Genomic DNA, 19,179 nt, shown 5'->3' with positions numbered 1-19,179 from the left:
TACTTCATTTTTGCTCCACATATACTATAATACTACTTGCCACAAAAAAGCTGCATCTTAGGAGTTGCTGCTTAACATATGCCCCAATTTTACAAATTCTTAAGAATATGCTTCACTTTTATGTATATGAGCAATCCTAATGAAGTCTATGGGGCTTCTTATGTGGCTAAAACTAGGCACGTGTTTAAGTACACTGTTGAATCAGGGCCTGTTAAGGACATAAGTAAGATGTGGGCAGTTAGGCCTAATGGCCAGAGCCATGGCAGTAGCCAGGCCTGGAGGTTAAAGCAGAGCTGAGCTGTAATCAACGATCAGACCCATGGGACAACTGGGGGCGCCACTGAGAGCAGAGCTAATGGTCAGAACCAGGGGTAAGAAGCCAAATGCCAAAGTAAGTGGATGAGCCAGAGATTTGATCAGGAAGTAGAGCTAGGGGTCAGAGCCTGGGGTGTCAAGGATGGAGATGGGGAGGGGCTGAAGTAGGCACAAGACGGGAGTGGGGGCAGTTGTGTGCAGCGAATGCATTGAGCAGCCAGCAAGTGCTGGCTGTTGCTGGATCAAAGAGTAGCTAGCTCTGCCCCTCCAAGAAACAGGAAGTACAATCAATCAGGCGGCCCCTATTAGGATCAGCTGTGTCCAGTGTGTTGCCCCTAATGCAGCTGACTCCCTGACAGGGCCATAAGTACTGTATCTTTCTTCACTTCTTGGAATTTATCAAGTTCTGGGTGCTTCTGGCTCTCAAAAGTTCATTAGGAACTCTCATGGTTGCGGCTTCCTGTCCCCTGTTCACAGAGTTCACTGTCACAGCCCTTTATCTTTTGCAGATCCACGCCTTCATTTTAATTACGAAGTCATAAACACAGCTTTTACCTCACACAGAGCTTCTAAGCAAAGAAATGCAGTCCTAGTGACATGCAACAACTGTAAATCTCTGCAGTCATCCCAAATAAAGGCAAAGAATCGATACTAAAATCCATGTAAATTACACATGATTTTTTAAAACTCTGTTTGTTCCATTTTATGGAACTATTTAAGGTAAATACCCTTATTTGCTATGAATGCCAATTTTTAAACCATGCACCTTGGGGAACGAATTGTTTTCTTATTAACAGTACACTGTAAATCTAGAGTATCTCTTATGGAAGGAGACGTGCTCTGGATTTACTTTGGTGTAACTAAGCAGAATTTGGCACAATAGTTTTGTTGCCAGGACAAGTTAACTTTTCAGATTTCCTCTAACTTTTCTACACAATGATCCCTTTATAACAATGTGGGGACTTATCCTCCCTACACTGATCTAGGTGGATGGGGTGCGGCGCTGGACCGGGGTTGTGTCCAGGCTCTTCGCGTGGAGCCGCCGCCTCCTCGCTGCCCCCTTGCTTCCCCCCGGGCCAGTCTCTCTGCTGCCGCCGTCCGGGAGAGGAGGCGAGCGGCTCGGGCCGCGGCCCCCGCTCCTCGCTCCCTCTCATGCGCTTGGACGCCGGGCGCTGCTGGGGCCCCAGCCGGGCAGCGCGGGGAGCCCAGGCGGCCGGGCTCGGCGCCGCTCCCGCTCTGGTCTCGGGTATGTGTGGGTCTCTGCGCGGGGCGCTCTGCAGGCAGAGGTGGGCGGCAGCTGCCACACTTGAGTGCCCGTTGCCTCCTCAGCTGGAGTCCTGTGGCTATGGCTGGGGGGGCTGGTCCGAGCCGCTTGTTTTCTGTGTCTCACACAGAGCGATTGGTTCAGGAGAAGAGAGGGGAATAGGCTGTAGATCGTTCTTTGTGTGGTCAGGGATTGCGTTGTTGTGGTTGGCCAATCGCGTGATTAGAGGCATGGTAAGCGCGTGATTTTTCTTTTTGTCCAATTAGATTGCTAGCATGTATGATGTTAGCCCGCATGATTGGTTCTTATGTAACCATACTTAACTATATAAGGGGGTAGTAGAAAAGAATAAAGGAGATTCCTGACTTGTTTGCAGCTGTGTTGACTGTGTGAATTTTCTTCGCTCCGCATGAGATACCACATAACAAGAACAAATAGACTGACTGGCTGATTGAAAAATCCAGGTGCTTCATAAACAGAAGGTCAGTTCAGACGTTCAAGCACCTAAGTGAACTCAGTGATGAATTTATAACCAGAACAGGAAGGTGTGAACTAAATGGAAAGAAGTGAATGGTGTGATTTGTGATAGGAGAATGCCTATCAAACTGTAAGGATCTATAAGACTGTAATCAGGCCTGTGCTTTGGTATGGCTCAAATTTAGGGCACTGAGGAAGCAATAGGAGCAGATCTTGAATACAGTGGAAATGAAAATGTTAAGATGGATGACTGGAGTTACAAGTTTGGGCCATGTTCAGAACACATTAAATGAAGATGGTACCAATCAGAAAAAGGTTGAGGCAGTCTTAGATGGTTTGTTCATGTGAAAAGAAGATTGGAAGGATATATAGGAAAGAGGGAGGTAAACTTATAAGTCAAGGGTAAGAGAAGCGTTGTAAGAGTCATAACGAGGTGAATGGTTTGTAGGTCATACAAAAAGATCTGATTAGTTGTGGAGTTTCCAAGGGACTGCTTCAAGACAGACTAGAATGGAGAAGAAGGACTCAATGAGATGACCCATATAAAGAGTTAAAGGCTAGAAGAAGACGAAGAAGAGTTAATAGACAGAAGGAGAAAAATTCCCTTCTGGATATCAGAGGTCAGATTCTCATCTAGTATAAATGTGTGTGGCTTGACTGAAGCCCAGAATGGAACAAAGAAGCTATTTAACAATATCCAGCAAAATGTACTATAATATTCGATGCACTAACACATTTGTGAAATCAATACTCGCATAGTATAGAACATGAACCATTTTCGCTAGTGAAAGATCTAACAAACTTTCACTGTGGTAGTTTGAACATCTTGAGAAAGTGCTTAAAATTCTATTTTGGTTAAAATGCTCTATAAATACTTTTGGTTTCTGCCTACATGGCCATTGGCTCTTGAGAACAATTATTTTCCGGTGTAAGTTACAGCAATATTCATCATTGACTAAAAAATAAATGAAAACAGCAGATTTATAATCTTAGAAAGCTTATATCACCTATTGTTTTAAAACCCATGAATGGCTGCCATATGACCAAAAACAAGTCAAACATCCCTCCTGGAAAATATAAAATACATTCCACCTGATCACAAAGTTCTCCATGCCAGCATGAAAACCATGGCAAGCGTTTCCTTCCCATAACATTGTTGTGGTTATTACAGCTAAAGCAATCATTAAAATCAACTTCCATCCAAAAACTGGTCTTTCAAGAACAGTTGAAAAAGAGCCAATTTTGACTCTGAGAAAGTGCTTGTGAAATCTTTTGTCCACAATTTTGTAACTCCTCTGCATATCTGTATAGCATATGCACTATATTAAAGTTATGAGTAAAGGTTTTTCTGATATGTTGTATTTCAAATATACATTTAACAACTTATGTTGCAGCAATTTAACAAATGTAAGCCTCTGTATGTCTATTTGTAGGTCTCATTTGTCTCACTGGCTGAGACATTGCACCGAGTGCAAACAAGGACAGTGGTGGCTAACCTCCCGCAAGCATCAGCAGGAGTTCCATGTGTGGAATGAGAGGTGAACACTGCAGTAAAGCATGAGGAGCAGGTGATGCACTGTGATAATTTGTGCCATTGTACTAAACGTGTCAGAAATAATATATCTGAACACTCTGTATGGGGGTCACACTTAAAAAGGTCTATATCCAAGAGAAAATTTCCTGTCTTTAACATGGGAAATACCCCTTGACTGAGGGATATATTTCAAAACGATTAAAATGTAACCACCATAGTACAGCTCTCATTTCCTAAACGGTGCACACTGTTGTACTGTAATTGTCAATGTGAAACCATTTGCAATCTCTCGTTTCAGCGGACAAACATTCAAATCCTTGTGCAACATGCAAGGCCCATAACACTTCCCATCAGATTGGGTCTTAAACCCTCTGTCTTGCTGCCTGGACACATTCCAGTTCAAATAACTTACTTTCTTGCCCTTGTAAATGCAATTAGATATGACATTCATATTCACTCCCTATTCTGAAGTGTTGTTGTCTGATCTAATCCATCAATCTCTTTGTCTGTCTGTCTATGGTATATCAAAGACACATATCAACATGGTATCTAAACAGCTCCTCATTTCAGTGGCGGGGAAAGTGGTTGCAATTCATTTCCTATTTGATAGGAGAGTGTAAGTTGTGCTTCACTGATATGTGCTCTGCTTTTATAATCACTTTTTGTGACTATTTTAGTGAATGAGTCTCCTGGCAGATACATTTATAGAAACAGTGAAATTTAAGCAGATGCTACAGAATACTGACAGAAAAATGAACTTGTAAACAAAGGCATGTGCATGAGAAACCTAATCCAGTCTGGGAGCAGAAATAAACAATGTGACGCAGATGAACAGTCAAAACAGCACAAATTTCAGATCTTCACTACACATAACAAACCACTAGCAAACAATCTTCAGACCAAGAATTAGCATCTTATGACCAAGAATTAGCTAAAGAAACTATTTGACAAATATTTTAAAATAACAAACAGCAAACTGCTTGCAGAGAATTCGCAAATAGGACAAAAAGTGATGTTCATTCAATACATTCAATACATTGTTTATTCAACTGTAGAATTAAGTCTACAGAAGAATTTTTTTTCCTGGACTTATCTTAGCTTTAGGAATGGAGAAATTCATGCCAATAAGTCAAATGTTGATGGCTTTGTTTCAGAATTTAGCCCATGCTGCAATTCATGATTATAATGAAACAGGGACTGTTAGAAACACCTATCTTACAGTAAAGGAGTATGATGCATGGAAAACCTTTGCCAAGAAAACACAGTGAAACACTAAAGTCAATATTTACAGTTTCAGCCAGGATCTCTCTTAGCTGACAAACCATTCAGGTACCAGGCCCCAGACAACCACAGAGTGAACAAGCCTATGGATAATGGAAACTATTACACTTATTAAATAGAAAACCTGTTAAACTATTATATATATTAACAATCAATGATGATTTAGATGCACTCCTTTAATGGCATTCTTTGAAAATCACTTCGATAATTAGCCTTACTATACATCATGAAATCATGAGATTTAAGTTTGAGATTTACTTCCTGGAAAGGAAGTGTGGAAATATATTAAAAGGGGTGGATGGGGGAGGAGAGAGAGAAAGAGTTAGTTTATTAAGTTACTTAATTAATTAAACAGGGTCCTGAGCAGCAGAACTGTCGATTGAAATCCTGGCTCCATTGAAGTCACTGGGTCCAGGATTCAGCCTCCTGGGTTCTGTTCCTGGCTTTGCTGCTGATTTCCTGCAAAACCTTGGGCTAGTAGGTTAATTACCTCTTTTAACTTCAGTTTCCACATCTGACAAAAGGATCTAACAATCCTTCCCTACCTCATGTAGGTGTGGGAAGGTTTCATTTATTAGCATGGGTGAAGAACCTGGAGCACCGAGGTGAAATATGCTTTACAGGTTGTTATTACCTTCTCCAGGTGACCTCCAGGCAGCTGTGGTTGGGAAAATATACATCCCTTCCCCCCACCCAAGTGTCACCTCTTCCCTCCTATTCCACCCTGCTCACTCCCTGCTCCTCCTTGCATAGATTTTGGAGGAGTCAAAAGGCCTTCACACTCCTGGGAAAGTGAGCAGAGGCTACTTTTGTGGAGGAGGCTGAGTCTCCATTCTGTGCCAGAGGAAGAGGTCTGCACCAGGATCTGGGGACATGATTTTCCCCTTCGTATACAATTTCCAAGAGCAAATGGAAGGAAGATTCAATCCTGCAAATCTCTGAGTGCCTCCAAGTCCCAAAGAAATCAAAAGGAGGAAAGGATGCTTGCCAAAATCAAACTTATAGTCATCTCTCAGCTGCACAAAGAGATCTCAATAAAGAACAAAAAGCTGGTAAATGAAAAAACACTGCACAAAACCCAGAGCTCTTCAGTGAAAGAGGATTGGAATTCCGGATTCTGGTATTGATGGAAAAACCTCCCAGGCCATTGGTTTATAATTGAACTGCCTTGGATAAAATCAGAAGGGATCCAAACCTTCAGTCAGATCTTGAACTGAGTCTGGATTGAACACTTCCCCAGTTCCACATATCACTGTCACTTCCTGGTAGAAATTGATCCAAGGTGGATTTCTGAATCTGAACTTTTGAAGGGGAAGGTTTCAAATCTGAATCCCTAACTGGATTAGGAACTTTCTCTAGAACTGGTTGAACCAAAACCTCAAATTTAAACAGCCCCAAGCCTTTGGGAATGTTTGAAATCCAGCCTACACTAGCTTTATATCAGCTGAGTTTTCCTCTATGCCAGAAAATCCTTGGCTGCACATTTAGGATAGGTATAGTGGCGTGAAGGGACCTAAGCAGAGCCAAGGATCTGACTTTTAATTTTGTGGTTTCAATCCCATTTCAGAAACTGCTAATCCTCCATATTAATTTAAAAATAAAGTCTGCTTCCTCATTCAATCCCATTTTTAAATAGTGGTTCCAGATCCTCAGTCCCCCTTCCAGCTGGAAACCCAGTGGTTCCAGCTACCTGGGGATTCCCCTGGTATCTCTGGGCATGGTGTACAGTTGGCACAGCTGACTCTATAACCCCCTTCCTCTCAGCTCCTGGTGTAAGAGTGATGTTGGGGTAAGACTGGAGTGCTGCTGTGATCCCCAGCTGCCAGTGGAATCTGGGACAGCCTTCGGGCTGCGGGTTGAACTGGTGCCAAACATCTCTAGGGACCGCAGAAACAGAAAGTGGCTTAAAGCCCACTTTTCTGCACACTGAGATGAGCGCTGGCAAGGCTGAGGATGTGGTCTCCATATCTTGACTTTTTTTTTTTTAACGGACTTGACCTTTTTTGGTTGCCCGATTTTTCTTTCCTTTCTTTTCCACAGTCAGCATTTATGTCGTGTTGTTGTTACATTCTTTCTTGCCAGTTGATTGGCTTTCCAATCATGGACATATCAATTATCCTTTGCGTGTTTATAACATTCCTGATGAGGCTTTTCTGTGTCGGATTTTACCATAAACTTAAACCTTTTCTTTTTTTTGTTTGGCATTTCCCCCCAAAAAATGTTAATCCCTTATGAGAACAGTATATTCTGCAAGAATCCCTTTAACTAGTGAAACAAATTATGCTTTGGACATATGATGTTGAGTATGAGTCAGACTGTTTGTGGCAATTAGATATTTCTTTTGGCTTTGATATGATAAATGACCAGTTTATATTAAACAGACATGGCTATTCATTGTGACTTCCTTCCCTTGGCAAAGGCAGGGATTTGTTGTCTTTCCTCTTACCATTCCTTTCCTTATAAACTGAAAAAATATGACTTGCAGGTATGTTTTCTGCTATTCCAAAGGGCTCAGTTCTTGGCCTCATACCTTTCCTCTGTCTGTTTGACTCTATTGAGCAACATAAGAGTTCACCATGACCTTGAATATACCGGTAATTGCTGTTCAAAAGAACACATCCATTTATTGTTCCATAGAGGGTTTACTGTCAAATTCCATTTTCAGATATTCCAGACATTAAGATTAAGCAGCGGATGTGGTCTCAGCAATTGGCCTCTGGTTGCTTTAAAAACTGAGTTAATTGCTAATGCAGAAATTTAAATGAGTTGCTTTGCTGATGCTGAAATCTCTGGTACAACATCATGGCTCTGCCAGGGACGTTGCAGCTTGGACAGTGTAAGCAAAGCAGCCTGTTTAGTCAGAGGTGCATCTATATTAATGGGCTGAATTAATACTGGGCAAAAGGGACATTTGCCTCAAACTCTGGGATTAATGAGTCCCCATGTGGGGTATTATATACAGGTCTTTTGTAGTGTTGTAGCCATGTTGGTCCCAGGATATGAGGGAGACATTGTGGGTGACATAACATAAAAGATATTACCTCACCCACCTTGTCTCTCTAAAAAATGACCTTGTCTCACTTACCTTGTCTCACTTACCTTTCTATTACTGTTGACGTCAGTGCCTTCAGTCATATACTGAAAGAATCCAGTGGAGAGCAATGAAAATGATTAGGGGGCTGGAACACATGATTTAAGAGGAAAGGCTGAGGGAACTGGGATTATTTAGTCTGCAGAAGAGAATAATGAAGGGGAATTTGATAGCTGCTTTCAACTACCTGAAAGGAGGTTCCAAAGAGGATGGATCTAGACTGTTCTCAGTGGTAGCAGATGACAGAACAAGGAATAATGGTCTCAAGTTGCAATGGGAGAGGTTTAAGTTGGATATTAGGATAAACTTTTTCACTAGGAAGGTGGTGAAGCACTGGAATGGGTTACCTAGGGAGGTGGTGGAATCTCTTTCCTTAGAGGTTTTTAAGGTCAGGTTTGACAAAGCCCTGGCTGGGATGATTTAGTTGGGGACTGGTCCTGTTTTTAGCAGAGGTTTGGACTAGATGACATCCTGAGGTCCCTTCCAACCCTGATAGTCTATGATTCTATGATCTATTTGTTTCTCTTATGCTACAGTGGTCACACTTAATGTCTGGCTAGTTTCACCTTAGATAAATAGATGATACTGCCTAGTAATATCTGCAGCCATCCCCATTTATACTATAAGGAGCGCTACAAATACTGAAGTAGTAGTATTTAGGTCAAAGGCAACTGGCAAGCCTTTAAAGATGATCACAATAACATTTTGTCTACAGATGGATAATCCATTGAAAGCTATCTGGGGATTCATCCCAATTAAGAATCATAGCAACATATAATCACAACAGATGAATTATATGAGTAAATATTCATCATAACCTGAAAGGAATGTTGGCCAGCTCCCATGAATCAGTAGAAGATGTTCACCTTAGCCCTGAACACAGTGTTACCATTACTCTTGTCTCCAAGGGTGAAATCCTGGCCCCATTAAGTCAACAATTGACTTCAATTGGGCAAGAATTTCATCCAAAGAGTCTAAAGGGTGTATTCTTATTTCGTTGCAAGAATGGTTCCCTGGGAATATCAAAATGTCTATGCACTTGAAAGTTTGTTTTTCAAACTGCAGAAGACAGTGCTTCGAAAGTGCTGATAAGTATGATCAAGAGCAGGCTAGTATGGAAAAAGTGAACATGTACTTGGCCCTAACTTCACTTATGTCCAGGGCCTCAGCTTGAGCTGGCCACCAAGTTACTATACAAAATCTGTCAAGTGTGTCTGATTTATCTTTAACTACTGACATGCAGCAACTAATCATTTCAAAGACTTAAGAATGTATCCATAAGACTGTCCTCTTGCTGAGATTGATACCTATGTTATTTTGCATGTGGCTTGTAGTTATTTTCATACATCAGCAAACTATATTTTATCTGTATAGGATACAACATGTGGCAAGGACTATAAAAGAATGAATTATCTCTAATGGTGTTGTGGGCTGGAGCACTGATTTCCTAGACCAAAATAAAACAGTCAGAGGTTTCCTGAACCAGTGCTAGCTCCTGTTCTTGTTATGTCCCCACTAGTTCCCTACTGACCAGGCTCAGGTTGGGCTTATTGTTAATTTATTGACTGGAAAAGCCTTGGCTTGGGCATCTCCCCTCTTGGAACAGGCTAGCCGCCTCCTAGGCCAGTTCGAGGAGTCTATTTGAGCAATGTCTGTGATCTTTGCTGACCCTCACTGAGCCTGAACTGTCAAGACCACACTTCACGTACTATGACAGGGATATCGAACTCTGGCCAAATACACTGCCAAATTCCCCCTTCTGTCTGTGGACACTGAATGGAACAAGGTGGCACAGTGTCACCTTATCCAGCTAGAATTCAATGAAGACACTAAAGAGGAGTTGGTGCAAGCTGAATCTCCATCTAATCTGGATGACCTAATTGATTTGTTCATTCAAATTGACACCCCCTGACTGAGCAGTGCCATGAGCATGGCTCAGCACTCTGAAACCTGCCAACACCCTGGACTGTGACTCTTCACCTCTACAGAACACTTAAGGACCTGGAACCCAGGCAATATGAGCAGGTCAGCTTGCATCTACCAGAAGCAGAAAACCACAGAAGCTAGGCATCAGTGCTGTGCTTATATTGTTGGGGACCTGGACACTTCACAGCATTATGTCCGGCAAAGGCTAGGATGGTCTTTGGGTAAGGAAGCCATCAGGCCACAGCCTTGATAAAGGAACCTGTGCTGGACCAGTCTGCTCCCTCCTTTATAAATTCTTGGCTCCCTCATGCCAGTGTCAGGAAAGCAGCAATCTCAAACCAGCATCTGACACGCCTCCGATTGCCACTTCCTCAAGACTCATGTATGAAGCATAAGATGACCAGATGTCCTGATCTTATAAGAACAGTCCCAATTTTTGGGTCTTTTTCTTATATAGGCTCCTATTACCCTCCCACCCCCGTCCTGATTTTTCACATTTGCTGTCTGGTCATGATGTACCTGATTCTCCAAAAACAAATAATGATGAACTGATCCAGCAGGTCCTGGAAGATGCCATTAATAAAATGCTGGAAGGTCCATGGGGCATTGCACAGGCTGACTGACATAAAGATGTATTTGAAGTGGCCAAACTGAGTGTGGAAGGGTCTCCCTCTCACACATGTACCAGGTTATAGATCCCATGCAGCATCTTGGAAAGACGTCACATGAACTACTTGTATGCCAAGTCAGAGAAATGCCAGTTCAGCCTAGGACACAGTGGATTTTCTTGGCTATGTCATTATGATGGGTTGGCTCACAGAACCCCTCTTGGGAACTGCCACCTGATGTGCCAAGACTACTTCTGCCCCTGCCTTCCTTGCCAGCTCCAGGCCTCAGCACCCTGTCTTGCTGAGCCAGATACTCCCATCTGCTCCAACAAAGACCCAGGTCTGAATTACTTGCCCCAAAACTACCTGAAAGCAGCTAACAGAAGTGTTCCTGTCTTTAACACTCAGGTGTCCAACTCCCAATGGGGTCTAAACCCAAATAAATCCATTTTACCCTGTATAAAGCTTATACAGGGAAAATTCATAAATTGTTCGCCCCCAATAACACTGATAGAGAGACAAGCACAGTTGTTTGTCTCCCAGGTATTATTACATACTCCGAGTTAATTAATAAGTAAAAAGTGATTTTATTAAATACAGAAAGTAGGATTTAAGTGGTTCCAAGTAGTAACAGACAGAACAAAGTAAGTCACCAAGCAAAATAATAAAATGCACAAATCTATGTCTAATCAAACTGAATACAGATAAGATCCTCACCAGTTCCAGAATGCTCCCTTTTATAGACTAATCTCCTTGTGGCCTGGGTCCTGCAATCACTCACCCCCTTGCACACTGTCCTTTGTTCCAGTTTCTTTCAGGTATCCTGTGGGGGGTGTGTGTGGAGAGGCTGTCTCTTTAGCCAGCTGAAGCCAAAATGGAGGTGTCTCCCAGGGGTTTAAATAGATTTTCTCTTGTGGGTGGAGACCCCCCTCCTCACTCCTATGCAAAGTCCAGCTCCAAGATGGAGTTTAAGAGTCACGTGGGTAAGTCACATGTCCAGGCATGACTCACAGTTTTTACAGGTAGCATCCATTGTTTACATGCTACCTTGAATGTCCTCAAGTAGACTTCTTATGTGGATTGGAGAATTCCAAGATCCATTGTCCTTTAAGTGTTTCTTGATTAGGTACTTGATTTCAACATTCCTTTCTCCAGGAACTGACCAAATGCTCTAATAAGTTTATTTAGAAATCAAGCCAGTATACAGCCAACATTCATAACATTCATAACTTCAAATACAAAAATGATGCATGCATACAAATAGGATTAATACATTCAGTAGATCATAATCTTTATGTAGATATGTTACATGGCATATATAGCATAAAACATATTCTAAGCATATTTCCATAAAGCCTTATAGGAGGTACCATCACAGTCATCTCCCCTAAGGGACTGGCTATGGACCCATGTGAAGTAGCAGCCATCACAGATTGGGCAGCGCCAAAAGACATTCATTCAATACAATGCTTTCTGGGCTTTGCCATCTTCTACGGGTGATTTATCAAGGGGCTCTCCAGTATGGTTGCCCCAAACACTGCCATCCTACAGAAGACAGCCTTGTTTGTCTAGTCTCCAGAAGCACAGAATGCATTTTATCACATTCATGTCATCCACCATATTGATCGACTCAGACCCAGCCAGACCATCTGCAGTTGGGGAAGATGCTTCAAACATTTTGCTGGAAGCAATCCTCTCCCATTTGGCTGACTCCGATGGTCACCTTCACCCATTTGCCTTCTATTTGTGCAAACTTATCCCACTAGAACAGAATTATGACATTTTAGACAAAGAGTTATTGGCCATTAGAGTGACTTTTGAGGAGTGGCAGCATCTCCTGGAAGGTGCTAAATTCCCAGTCCAAGTTCTTACCAGTCACAAAAACCTGGAACTCCTGAAGACAGCCCAGCATTTGAACCAGTGGAAGGCCCATTGATCTCCTTTACACACTTCAATTTTGTGATCACTGCCACCCGAGAATAAGGAATGGGAATGTGAATACGTTATCCCAAAAGGACAAGTATTGTGAGCCTGGTATGGAAATCCTGTGCATGAACCAGAAACCTTTGAATTTTATTGCTGGTACCACAGTCCATAACCATCCATCTAGTCTCTGCTGCCCAATGATCCATTCATGATTAAAATCCATTGGGCCCTAGAAGATACCAATGTTCATTCGAACCTGGTGTTCACACTCCATGATGGAATCCTCTATTGCAGGGGGATCATCTACATGCCTGAGGGCACAACCAGGCTCCAAATCCTATGACTATCTGCCATGATCCTCCTCTGGCAGGCTACTTTGCATGATTCAAGACCCAGGACCTGATGTCTAGGGACTTCTGGTGGCCAGCCCTGTGCGCTTCCATAGCAGCTTATGTGAGATCCCGCAATCTCTATTTCTGGACAAAGACCTCCCCAACACATATGATACCACTGAGTCCCCTCTAGCCCTTGCCCACCCCATCCCAGCCATGGACTTTATCATGGAACTGCCATCCTCCCAAGGACACACCATGATTCTAGTTGTAGTGGACCTTCTTACTAAAATGGTGCATTTATACCATGTTGAGGCCTTCCCATCACCCAAGAGACAAGCCTGCCCTTTTGAAGAAAACATCTTTTATAGACTCATAGACTCATAGGTCAGAAGGAACCAATATGATCATCTAGTCTGACCTCCTGCACAAGGCAGGCCACAGAACCCTACCCATCCACTTTTATAACAACCCCTAACCCAGGACTGAGTTATTGAAATCCTCAAAATTGGTTTGAAGACCTCAAGCTGCAGAGAATCCACCAGCAAGCGACCCATGCCCCACGCTGTAGGGGAAGGCAAAAAACCTCCAGGACCCTTGCCAATCTGCCCTGGAGGAAAATTCCTTCCCGACCCCAAATATGGCAATCAGCTAAACCCTGAGCATGTGGGCAAGACTCACCAGCCAGCACCCAAGAAGGAATTCTCTGCAGTAACTCAGTTCCCATCCCATCCAACATCTCCCCGCAGACCACTGAGCAGACTTATCTGGTGATAATCCAAGATCAATTGCCCAAATTAAACTATCCTATCATAACATCCCCTCCATATACTTATCAAGCTTAGTCTTAAAGCCAGATAAGTCTTTTGCCCCCACTACTTCCCTCGGAAGGCTGTTCCAGAACTTCACTCCCCTAATGGTTAGAAACCTTAGTCTAATTTCAAGGCTAAACTTCCTAATATCCAGTTTGTACCCATTCGTCCTCGTGCCTACATTAGTACTAAACTTAAATAATTCCTCTCCCTTCCTAACGTTAACCCCCCTGATATATTTATATAGAGCAAGCATATCCCCCCGCAGCCTTCTTTTGGCCAGGCTAAACAAGCCAAGCTCTTTGAGTCTCCTTTCATAAGGCAGGTTTTCCATTCCTCGGATCATCCTAGTAGCCCGTCTCTGGACCTGTTCCAGTTTGAATTCATCCTTCTTGAACATGGGACACCAGAACTGCACATAATATTCCAGATGGGGTCTCACCAGCGCCTTATATAATGGTACTAACACCTCCTTATCCTTGCTGGAAATACCTCGCCTGATGCATCCTAAAATCGCGTTTGCTTTTTTGACAGCCGTATCACATTGGCGGCTCATAGTCATCCTGCTATCAACCAATACCCCAAGGTCCTTCTCCTCCTCTGTTGCTTCCAAATAATGCGTCCCCAACGTATATCTAAAATTCTTATTATTAATCCCTAAGTGCATGACCTTGCACTTTTCACTATTGTATTTCATCCTATTACTATTACTCCAGTTTACAAGGTGGTCCAGATCTTCCTGAATAGTATCCCTGTCCTTCTCCGTGTTAGCAATACCCCCCAGCTTTGTGTCATCCGCAAACTTTATTAGCACATTCCCGCTCTTTGTGCCAAGGTCAGTAATAAAAAGGTTAAATAAGATCGGTCCCAAAACCAATCCTTGAGGGACTCCACTAGTAACCTCCTTCCAGCCTGACAGTTCACCCTTCAATATGACCTGCTGGAGTCTCCCCTTTAACCAGTTCCTTATCCACCTTACAACTTTCATATTCATCCCCATCTTTTCCAATTTAACTAACAGTTCCCCATGTGGAACCGTGTCAAACGCCTTACTGAAATCGAGGTAAATTAGATCTACCGCATTTCCTTTTTCTAAGTAATCCGTCACCTTCTCAAAGAAGGAGATCAAATTGGTTTGGCACGATCTACCTTTAGTAAATCCATGTTGCAATTCGTCCCAATTACCATTGACCTCTATGTCCTTAACTACTTTCTCTCTTAAAATTTTTTCCAAGACCTTACATACTACAGACGTCAAGCTAACAGGCCTATAATTACCCGGATCACTTTTATTCCCTTTCTTAAAAATAGGAACTAAGTTAGCAATTCTCCAGTCGTACAGCACAACCCCCGAGTTTATCGATTGCTTAAAAATTCTCGCTAACGGGCTCGCAATTTCACGTGCCAGTTCCTTTAATATCCTCGGATGGAGATTGTCCGGGCCCTCCGATTTTGTCCCATTAAGCTGTTCAAGTTTGGCCTCTACCTCAGTTGCGGTAATATCCACCTCCATATCCACATTCCCGTTTATCATCCCTCCATCATCGCTAAACTCCTCACTAGTCTTATTAAAAACTGAGGCAAAGTACTTATTTAGATATTGGGCCATGCCTAGGTTATCCTTAACCTCCATTCCATCCTCAGAGTATAGCGGCCCCACTTTCTTCTTTCTTTGTTTTCTTCTTATTTATGTGGCTGTAGAACCTTTTACTATTGGTTTTGATTCCCTTTGCAAGGTCCAGTTCAATGCGGCTTTTAGCCTTCCTCACTTTATCCCTACATGTTCTGACCTCACCAAGGTAGCTTCCCTTGCTAATCCTGCCTTTCTTCCACTCCCTGTAAGCTTTCTGCTTTTTCCTAATCCCTTCTCTGAGTTGCTTGCTCATCCAGCTTGGCCTACAACTCCTGCCCATGTTTTTTTTCCCCTTTCTTGGGATGCAGGCTTCCGACAATTTCCGCAGCTGCGACTTAAAGTAATTCCAGGCCTCCTCCGCATTTAAATCCACAAGTTCCTCCGTCCAATCCACTTCCCTAACTAATTTCCTTAACTCTTTAAAGTTAGCCCTCGAGAAGTCAAAAACCCTAATCCCAGATCTACATTTGTTTATCCTTCCATCTAGTTTGAACTGAATTAGCTCATGATCACTAGAACCAAGGCTGTCCCCTACCACCATTTCTTCTACGAGGTCCTCACTGCTCACCAAAACCAAATCTAAAATGGCATCCCCTCTTGTAGGTACTTCAACTACTTGATGAAGAAATCCATCCGCTATTACATCCAGAAAAATCTGCCCCCTATTATTCTTGCAAGCACTCGTCCTCCAGTCTATATCCGGGAAGTTGAAGTCTCCCATAATCACACATTTCCCCTTTGTGTTTACTTCATTAAAGACATTAAAGAGGTCTCTATCCATATCCAAATCAGATCCCGGTGGTCTATAGCACACCCCAAGCACTATCTCAGGGGAAGCTCTAGTTGCTTTTTTACCCAGTGTGATTTTTGCCCAGACAGACTCTGTTTTATCCATTCCATCGCTTCTTATTTCATTACAGTTAATCTCATCATTGATGTACAAGGCTACTCCACCACCTTTGCCTTTCTTCCTGTCTTTTCTAAACAGCACATAGCCTTCAATACCTGTACTCCAGTCATGAGTACTATTCCACCAGGTTTCTGTTATCCCTATAATATCCGGTTTCACTTCCTGCACCAGTAGCTCCAGTTCCTCCATCTTGTTACCTAGGCTCCTCGCATTAGTGTACAGACATTTTAATTTTTGGTGTTTGGCGTCAGTGACATTCTTTCCCCCGTCGTGCACAGACCTTCTACCACCAGCATCACCCGTTAATCTGGTTCCTACTCCACTATTCCTCCTTGGATCAATTCTTTGGTCCGCAAGGGTATCCCCTCTCACTTTGTTTACTTCCCTCTCCAGGTTATATTCCGGTGTGGAGATCTCCTGAACATCTCCCAACCATCTCCCCCAACTTCCTAGTTTAAAGCTCTCTTGATGAGGTCGGCAAGCCTCCATCCTAGAATCCTATTTCCCTCCTTACTTAGATGAAGTCCATCCTGAGCGAACAGTTGTCTATCCGTAAATGCTTCCCAATGACCGTACATCCCAAAGCCCTCCTTATAACACCAATGCCTGAGCCATCTGTTGATCGCCATAATCTTGTCACTCCTTCGTCGCCCTGCTCTAGGAACCGGCAGAATCCCACTGAAGATCACCTGAGCCTCGATTTCTTTGAGCGTCTTCCCCAGTCTGGCATAGTCCTCCTTGATACAGTCCAGCGAGTAACTAGCTGTATCATTCGTTCCCACATGAAGGACAATCAATGGATTCAGGTCCACATCCTGTATCTTAGCCCCTGGCAGACAGCACACTCTTCTGTTCTCCCAATCAGGTCTAGTTACAGGCCTGTCTATTCTTCTCAGTAAAGAATCTCCAATCATGTAGATTTGCCTCCAGGGGTTACCAACAAGCATAGAGTCTGACTAGGTATCCCAGTTCATGTCCCGTTTCTGGTGGTAATTTCCTGTGCCCTCTGGGAATCAACACCTGTTCCTTGACCACTTACCACCTAAACACCAATAGTCAGACAAAACAAGTCAGTCAGTTTCTGGAGCTGGATCTATGCAGCTTTCTTAATTACCATCAGGATGATCGGCTGTCGCTTACCTCCCACAGAATTTGCCTACAATAATGCCACATACATCTCCATCCAACACACCTCTTTTTTTGCTAATTATGGATTCCATCTTTGCTTTCACCCCAAGTTCCCCATCATGTCTCCAATGACCACTGTTGCTGACCTAATCACTTGCATCCATCAGATACACCAAGAGTTTAAACTCTGGTTAGAAGAAGCTAAGGCAACATACAAATGATATGCTGATCAGCATCGTTGCCCAGCCCCTAGCTTCTCGGTAAGGGATACAGTCTGGCTGCCCACCCAGAACCTTAGATCTACTCACCCTTCTGCAAAGCTGGACCACCAGTACATAGGGGCCTTTCAGATTACAGAAAGGATTAATGTAGTAACCTTCAGGCTACAGTTATCAGAATCTCTTAAGGTCCATCCCATATTCCAGATCTCCCTGTTAAAGTTAAAGTCACATACCAAAAATATCTTCCCACACGGCACCACTCCCCTGCCTCTGCCAATAACCATTCAGGGTCAGGAAGAATATGTGGTTCAGCAAATTCTGGACTCTCGCTGACTACAGGGAAGGAGCCAATACTTAATTGACTGAAAGGGATACGGCCCTGATGAATGCTCGTGGGAACCCATAGAACACATCCATAACTTTGACCTCCTGCTCACTTTTCACTACATCTACTCAAAGAAAACAAGCCCCAAGGCCTCTAGCGGGGGGATACTGTTAGGATGAGGGCTGCAGCAGAGTCAGTCTCCTGGCAATCCAACAAGTGTAGCTGGTCTGCAGTACATTACCTGGTTGATTGCATCATCTGACGGGTAGGAAGGGCAGCAGGCTGGCTTTAAGCACAGCAGCAGCTGAAGCTTCCTTGCTGCTCAATATCTATTGTACCATTCTAATCCCTGTAGCAGCAGATTTCCAGTCCCTGCTCCTAACCTGCATCAGTTCTGGTTCCCCTTCAGTTCCTGCCTCTCCAGAGCTGATGACCCACGACTCTGATTGCTCTCAGCTCTGGCATTTAGCTTCTGTCCCTCCAGCCCTGACCCTGGGCTTGTTCCTGGACTCTGCTCACCCTGGACCCAGCTCTAACCGATAGGCCAAACTCTCTCTTTAACCAGCAGGCCAGACTGCCTATGGCCCAATCTCTAGCACTCCCATTAATTTCAAGGTGCTTTTTAGAATCCCACCAGGTGCCTATCAGCATCTCTAAGTACCTAAATAACCTTATAAAACTGGCACTTAATGCCAAGTATATTCACCTAATGTGTTCAGTCTGAATGAATGTATCTTTTCCCATTTTTCTCTTGCCAACCTGCTTCTGCAGAACTAGCTGCCTTGCTTAGACACTGTAAATGAAATCCTGGCCACCTGAAGTCAATGCAAGTTTTGCCATTGATTTCAATAGGCACCAGGATATCACCCTTTATGCAGACTTGGAAAATGCTTGTCCCTAAATCCAACTTCTCATTTAGGAAAGCAGCCCTGAGACTCCTCAATGTCCATGTTACATGCCAAGGTGCTAATTTAAACATCCTTAAGGAGATATATACTTCCTATTTGAGAAAAAATTGAGAATCCCCAAAATGACAAAACTTTCTCCATAATACCTTACTTGGTGTCAAATTGACCTGTGATAGTAGTTATAAAAGAAACACTGCCCCACAAGCAATACTTCCTGGAATTGTGTGATTCTCAGCATCAGCAAACCATTACAATGTCACTTGCAGATTTTTCTGAGTACTCTGCTGTGATTAGCGCAACACTGTGAAGACACATTGTCTGATAAATGAAAAATTTCAGCATCATTCAAAGAAATCTACACACAAAATGAGCTCATCAAAGTTGTAAAGACATTTATTGCAAATAAAAATCCACATTCACATCATTAATCTCATTAATTTTAAGGAGATCATTTTACACGAAGAATCTGTATTCATCAGGGCTGCTGC

The sequence above is a fragment of the Gopherus evgoodei genome, chromosome 1 (assembly GCF_007399415.2).
Source record: "Gopherus evgoodei ecotype Sinaloan lineage chromosome 1, rGopEvg1_v1.p, whole genome shotgun sequence".
In the NCBI taxonomy this organism is placed as follows: Eukaryota; Metazoa; Chordata; order Testudines; family Testudinidae; genus Gopherus; species Gopherus evgoodei.
The sequence above is the reverse complement of the archived record's forward strand: the minus strand, read 5'-3'. Positions refer to the sequence as shown.